This window comes from Bacillus rossius, chromosome 15 (genome assembly GCF_032445375.1).
Source record: "Bacillus rossius redtenbacheri isolate Brsri chromosome 15, Brsri_v3, whole genome shotgun sequence".
Taxonomy (NCBI): domain Eukaryota; kingdom Metazoa; phylum Arthropoda; class Insecta; order Phasmatodea; family Bacillidae; genus Bacillus; species Bacillus rossius.
Window position 1 is genome coordinate 7,710,295 of NC_086342.1, and position 7,487 is coordinate 7,717,781.

Genomic DNA, 7,487 nt, shown 5'->3' on the forward strand with positions numbered 1-7,487 from the left:
AAAAAGTAAAAAAAAAAATCTTTAAATTTAGGTAATTTGTTCAACAGCGATTGAATTAATTATGTATCTGTGTAATGTAATATTTTTAATAAGTTTAAAATAAGAATCAAGTGATAAAGAAAACAATTTCAATGAAAAAAAAGCATTTGGTGTTTGATATAAGTTGTCCTAAATTGTCTATCACCGATGTCCATTCATTAGGATAGTCATTATGAAAATGAAAGAATAGAGTAGAGAATAGAGGTGTTTAAATTTTCTACCACTAATGGCTATTCTTTAAAACTAATTGTGGGGGAAATTAGGTAGGTCCCCGAATGGCTCGGAAACACTACAAATCAAAAAAGAAATTGTCTTTTGGAATTTTCGAAATTTTGTGGCATTTATCCCCTCCCCCCTCCACCATTTTCACAGCTCGAAAATAACTTGGAGTTTATATCTGCGGCGGAGGGAAGGAGGGGGGGGGGGGGGAATTTTCAACCCAAAATCAAATGCAACAGAAACATATGCAAGAGAGCTTCTGGTACAAATTCACAGAAATGCCATCCAGTAAAAATAGTCATGACCAGAAAATTAATAACACTCAGTACACGAGACACCAGTGGCGGATCCAAGGGGGGGCCACCAGAGGATCTCACCCCCCCCCCCTTCCCCCCCCCCCCCGAAAAAAACCAGTTGTCTGCTACATTAATATTGCCGACAAAATTGATTGTTTCTGAAACCAATAAAATATTTTAATATAATCAATGAATTTCTTGTAGAATCTTAAAATCTGGTGGTTGGATGTTATGTGTAGTGTGAGTAGATTAAATACTCTAGCTGTTCTGAAATCCTAGAGTGCCCCCCTTCGAGGTGAACTTCTGGATCCGCCACTGCGAGACACCACACACTGTAAGTGTGAAACCACTTGAATTTTCTTCCACGTTATCTTCACCTCTTCACTCAATGTCTGAATCCGCCTCTTGCCTTGCATCAGAGTACATATTGACAGCACCACTTTGTTGCTTCTGTGCGATTATCTATTCTGTGCGATTATCTATTCTGTGCTCGTGTTCCTTCCCCCCGCGGCTCCACCATAAAGGAGGGGAGTGGCGCAGGCGAGCCGCCCGCACGTCGTCGTCACGTGACCGGGCAAAGGCCCGAGTTATGTCACGTGGCCACGAGTTGTCCTGGCGTGCTGAAGGGGGGGGGGGGGGGTAGTGGGTATGGTGGTTGAACGACCTCCAGTTCGGGAAGACAAACACTCGGCAATGTGACCCCACCACGAGCGAAGAAGCGTGCGAGAGAGAGAGATAGAGATAGAGTCGGCCTTGTGACACACATCCTCAACTAGCGTGCTGCATCCTCGTTGCCCGGCCGCAGAGCGGCGCAGCGTACAGAAGAGCAACAGCAACAGCGCAGTCGATGACTAAGAGGCCCGGAAAATTCGCGGGTTCATTTCGTGTTAAGCTAAAATTCTAATAATTATACCTTAGTGCTGCTTCTGCCATTGGTTCACTGTTAATTTTGGAGGACTGAGGGCCAATTAGAGACCCTCACTCATAGAAGTGTCGAATAACAGGCCACCCAGTCGAGACGACTCACAAGTCAGCAGCCAATGAACAGTTGGCATTTGCCCGAGTGTGTAGAGGATATTGGAGTCTATCCTGGAGGTCATTGAACCCGCGAATTTTGCGGGTCTCTATCGATGACGTAGCGGCCTGCTCCAAGGCCGGGCAAGTCGGTAGATTTCCTTTTTTTGAAGTGAAACTTCTTTGCTGAGGGGGGAGGGGCTACAATTTTCGAGCGTTACGAAAATTCCGATTGCCGGGGGGGGGGGGGGGGCCGGTAGAGGAGGAAACGGCAAGGGAGATGTTTAGAAATGACGCGGCGTACTTGCACACTTGCGCAATAACAGATATAACATTATTCAATCGTCTCTAGCATAAAGTGAGATTAGGTTTTATTTAGATACAAGGGAGCAAGAGACAGCTGATAGCTATGCTAGAAATTAAAAAAAAAAAACGTTGAAGGCACACTGCAAATGTAAAAGTGTACCCAAACGTAGAACGAAATTTCGTTTTTCAGCATGAAGATTTATCAAGTGGGTAATACAGGTAGAAGCTACTTCTTGCGGGCCGTCGACGTCACGGCGACCTTGTCTGTGATTGGCTGCCGAGCGTGTCGCGCCCGTCGCGGCAGACCACGTGACCTCTAAGGGCCCGCGATCACGAGAAGCTTAAGATGTACATCAAGTTCTGTCCCTGCCCGAACACGCCCGAATATTCACCTTCGGCCAACCTCGGGATTTTGTTTTATTTTTGCGCAGGAAAAATGAATTCAAATATTAAAAGTGGTCGGTTATGTTAGCTACATTAAAACACTTTAAAACACTATGGACGGTTACTTAGGTTAGTATAGCTACATTAAAATAAACAGAGAAATATAAATATAGGATATAAATAAAACTGAGGTTGGCCGAAGGTGAATATTCGGGCGTGTTCGGGCAGGGACCGAACTTGATGTACATCTTAGGCTTCCCTCCCCGCGATCACGACGAAGCCGCGTGGGGAGCATTGCGCATGCGCGGAGGCGGGACGGTCACGTGACGCGATAAGCGGCGTTGCCACATGCGCGAAGCTATTCCCGAAGCTGTTTATCGCCCGGCGGCTGATAACCGCCGCCGAGTTTCGCAAGCGCCCTCCCTCCTCCGATGCCGTCACAGAAGGCCGTGATTATCGCGAACTCCGACAGCGCACGTCAACAAAACAAAAATGGCGATCCTGGCCAGTAACATGGCGGGAGCTCAATCCATGCAATAATGGCCGCCGGGTGTCAGGCCTGGCCAGTGCGAGCTCTTCCACCGCTAGGAGCGACCATTCAGACGCCCCGACTCGGCCAGTAGGCTGCAACAAAGGAGCCGCCACTTCAAACTTGCAGAACATAACCTGCAAATACAACAATTACATGTCTGTATTCTCGCCCAATTTCATTGGCTGGAGTCACAACAATGATTAACGGTAAATTCGTAATATCATTTAACCGTGTGCTAACTGGCGTACAGGTTGAATTTGAGGTTTTTAAATAATTCCCAAATTATTAAATAATTCTTAAACCCACCTTTGAGCTCAATTTCGTTTATTTCCATTGACGAGGAAGAAAATCAAAGCCGTAGGTTATGTACATCGTTTCATGCGATGCATGTTGCATGTGTTCGCGAACGTTCTGCCCCGCAGGTCGACAAAGGCCGTGAACTGCGATATTATAAACGATAAAAAAAAAAAACAGCATGCACTCGCAAAAAAAAAAAGTTTTATTTCTTTCTTCCTTTTGTCTACCTAGTGATCCAGCGCTGTGTAGCGGCAGATAAGTTGTTTTGAGGCTCGACTATGAATTGAAGAGAGAGAGAGAGAGAGAGAGATAAAAATAAATCTATTAATCCTAAGGGTGAGAAGGAAATACTAGTTGTCATAGAAAGAACCTCACGAATGGACAGCAAATATTACGTGACGACGGATGTTACACGTGCTTGGACAGCACTCTTTAACTCCTTTGGAAGGAATTTAGCCAGGGAAAAAAAATTACAGAGCAGACGAACAAAATATGCTGAAAACGACGATGGAGTTGCATCGAGAACAGCAAGTACAGGAAAACAAAGTAGAGACCAAGGAGCATTACTGTATATTAGCTCCATGGTAGAGACCAACCCAGAAGGCTTTCAAGCGACGGAACAGTTGCGACGTTTCGAACTGCATTTGCTGCCGTCGCCTGGCGCGGACGGATTGGCATCTCCGACCAATCGCCTGCCTACGAGACATTTTTTTCATGACTAAGTTCCTTCCATGGAATTCTTGCACTGTCTGATATTCAAGTCTGGAAGTGTTCATCTGTGCTGTCGTCGTTTTGTTGTCCATAATACCTGTCTAGGTTCATTGTTGGGTTTTTCTGTTTGACATCAGCTGGTTTAGGCTTGTTCTCTGGGGAATTAATGTTTCATTCATTCTTAATTCTTAGTTTACGTTCTTTTATATTTTTTCCCCCCTATGACGAACAGTGCAGAACTGCAATGGCGTATATTCGAGAAATTATATTGAATCAAAATTCCCCATTGAACGAATCATTTAAAGAACGTACTTGTGCAGCATACAAAGCTCCTTTATTTAAAAATAGAAAGTTTCATACCACGTGCCCATTCTTAAAAAAATAAAAAAATAAAAAATAAATGGTTGTCTGTAAAGTCGGTTTACGGACGATAGTTTAACGTGACAACGTCATAATAAAACATTGATGAAGTGATTGCATACTTTTATGAATAAAACTGAATCATTTTTATTTTAATAATAAAAGAATAAATACTTGAAATTATACTAGTAATCAGATTCATTTTCTTACGTACATTTGCCGTAGAAATTATTTCATATTACACATTTATAAACAAAGTTTTTTAAGTTTTCACTTCTGTCGGTGCGGCGCAAGCGTCCAAGGAGCGTAACGGGACACAGCGTAACGGAACAATGTGCGTAACGGGACACTTTTTCGTGCGTGCAGCCGGCGTTCATCAATTTATTAGACGTCACGTCAAAAAAAAATCTAACTATGGACCGAAATGATTTTTTGCGAGAGGCTAAAATTCAAACCTCTATACTTTTCTACCGCTGGGCGCGACTGGCCCACTTTTTATCCGGACGACTGTGAGCCAACGAGAAGTGCCGAATCGTGGACAAGTCAGACGATACGTCTCACGAATCAGCAGCCAACGAACAGGTGACGTTTTCCTGAGTACACATGGGACAGTGGAGTCCATCCTAGCGGTCAGTGAAAACGCTTATCTTACTAGTCCATATAAACATAGCCCATGTTAATTTGTAATAATGTGGCTTTAAAGGTATAACGGTGAAGTATTTTTTTTTTTTCATCAGTCCTTCTCTACTTTACTTGTTACAAAAAAATAACTCGCACTCTCTTTATGATGCTAAGCATAGTTACCCAAAGTCCAAAGAACTGTCCACCGAAGAAAACACGGGTGGTATGAAGCAAGTGGTCATCTTAAACGTTATCTTAAACATTTTCTCAAAGAATTTCGGGAGTACACTTTAAATTTGCTTTACGGACAAAGTTCACTTTGGTCCAACATGATTTTGGTAGCCCAACATTCCACTGTTGTCGGCCCAAACATGTTTATCTACGTTGGCGTTTCCCTCTGTGACAACAATGCTCTGGGGAAAGCGGGAACCAGTGACATTGAATAAATATTGTGGCTGCTGGGGATGATGTCATCACAAAATACCAGGGCCGTTTTTAGATTGGTCGTTGCTTCCATGAAACGCACCATTTTAATACTACGTGTAGTTTGCGCACATTTGTGCCGTTAGGTCACTTCTGGTTTTCTTTTTGGCTCGGGGTGTTAAAAGGCGCGTCTCGTGAGTAGGGTCTTGAAAAACCTAGAATTCAATGCAGTATTGGTCCTTATAGCCAGGGGCGCAACAACAGGGGGGGGGGGGAAGGGTATTTTGCCCCCCCCCCCCCCCTCTGAAACCTTGAAGTGGGGGCAACGGGGGCAAAGAAAGTGCTGTGTAATCAATTTTTAGGTAATAAAACTGCTTAAATAGCACCATTTTTCACCTTGAAATACAAATTTTCCCGGGGGAGGACCCCCGGACCACCCGCTTCAATAGGGGGGATCGATGATTCTTTATAAAAAGGTATATTGCCCCCCCCCCCCTCCCTTTGGAAATTTAGTTGTTGCGCCTCTGCTTATAGCCAAAACCCTTGAACTTAAACTGGAGGGGTATAAAAAAATAATTTTCTCCCGGCGGAACCTCCCTTTTAAGGGCGTATGTCCCGTTCCAGGTCATGATTTTAGATTTATATTAATCACTGATCAACTTTTAGACATTTTCAATCGTTTAACTTTCATGAAATGAAAAATATATATAGTTGCATACTTTTTGCATAATTAGCTGCCAAAGTTACATGTTTAACCTTTTTGGGTTGTACAAATAACGAGAATTTAATTTATTGCAGAACTAAAACTTTTTAGGATTAACTGCTATGCCACTGGCTACTTCAAGAAATGGTTTGCATTTATTTCAGAAAATATTAATTAATTTTACCTGACATTTCAAAATTCTCAAAATTTGTATGATTTTGACAGCCAAGAAACATGAAATGAGTTTTTGTGATAGAAATGCAAACCATTTCTTGAAGTAGCCAGTGGCATTGCAGTTAATCCTAAAAAGTTTCAGTTCTGCAATAAATTAAATTCTCGTTATTTGTACAACCCAAAAAGGTTAAACATGTAACTTTGGCAGCTAATTATGCAAAAAGTATGCAACTATATATATTTTTCATTTCATGAAAGTTAAACGATTGAAAATGTCTAAAATTTGATCAGTTATTAATATAAATCTAAAATCATGACCTGTAACGGGTCATACACCCTTAAGTCTTTTTTTTTGTAAAGTATGTATGATTTAAAAATTTGTAGTGACACACTACGTGTGTGCCTTTTTTTAAACTTAAATATTCAAAAATCAGGTAAAACCATGGTTTTTATAATGACTTTTCGAGACGTAGTAAATGCTTTAAAGTAGAGGCTGTTATTACGGGCGGGCATTTTTCGCAAACAGATTTCGAGATACCGGAAAAATTTGTAGATTCTTTTCGCGATAGGCTAAAAACAAAACATTTTCCCTTTTTACCGCTTCTGCAAAAATCCCTTTTTTTTTTTACCGCTTCTGCATTTAACCTACATTTTATTTGGAGGATTTTAAGCGAATGAGAATCCCACAACTAAGGAAGTGCTGAATCATGGAAAATCCAGTTGAGATGCCTCAGAATTCAGAGCCAATGCACAAGTGTCATTTGCACGCGTGTGCATGAGACAGTGGAGTCTACACTAGAGGTTAATAAAACTACGAATTTTTCTGGTTCCTGCAAATTTCTCATGTTTAGTGATAATTCAGTGTTGGCTGATTCAAACCACAATTTTTTAAACCATGGTTTAAATCAAGTGGGTTTTTTTTTATATATATTTGGATATTTCAAATATATTTTTGACGTGACAACGTCTAATAAATCGATGAACGCCGGCTGCACGCACGAAAAAGTGTCCCGTTACGCACATTGTCCCGTTACGCTCATTGTACGCTTGCACCGCATCTATCTCTCTTCCACTCGATTGGCCTATGCGTCCGAGGAGAAGAAAGACAGCGGCAGCACACAACTTACATTTACACGTGAACTGTTTCGTCGACTGGTTATAAAGTGAAGTGAGAAGTTAATGTGGTTTTCATTGCTTATTACAACAACAATTTCGGCAATAAAGGTTAATTATTCTTGCATTTTAAAAATCTGATTACTAGTATAATTTCAAGTATTTATTCTTTTATTATTAAAATAAAAATGATTCAATTTTATTCATAAAAGTGTGCAATCATTTCATCAATGTTTTGTTATGACGTCACGTTAAACTATCGTCCGTAAACCGACTTTACAGACAACCAATTTTT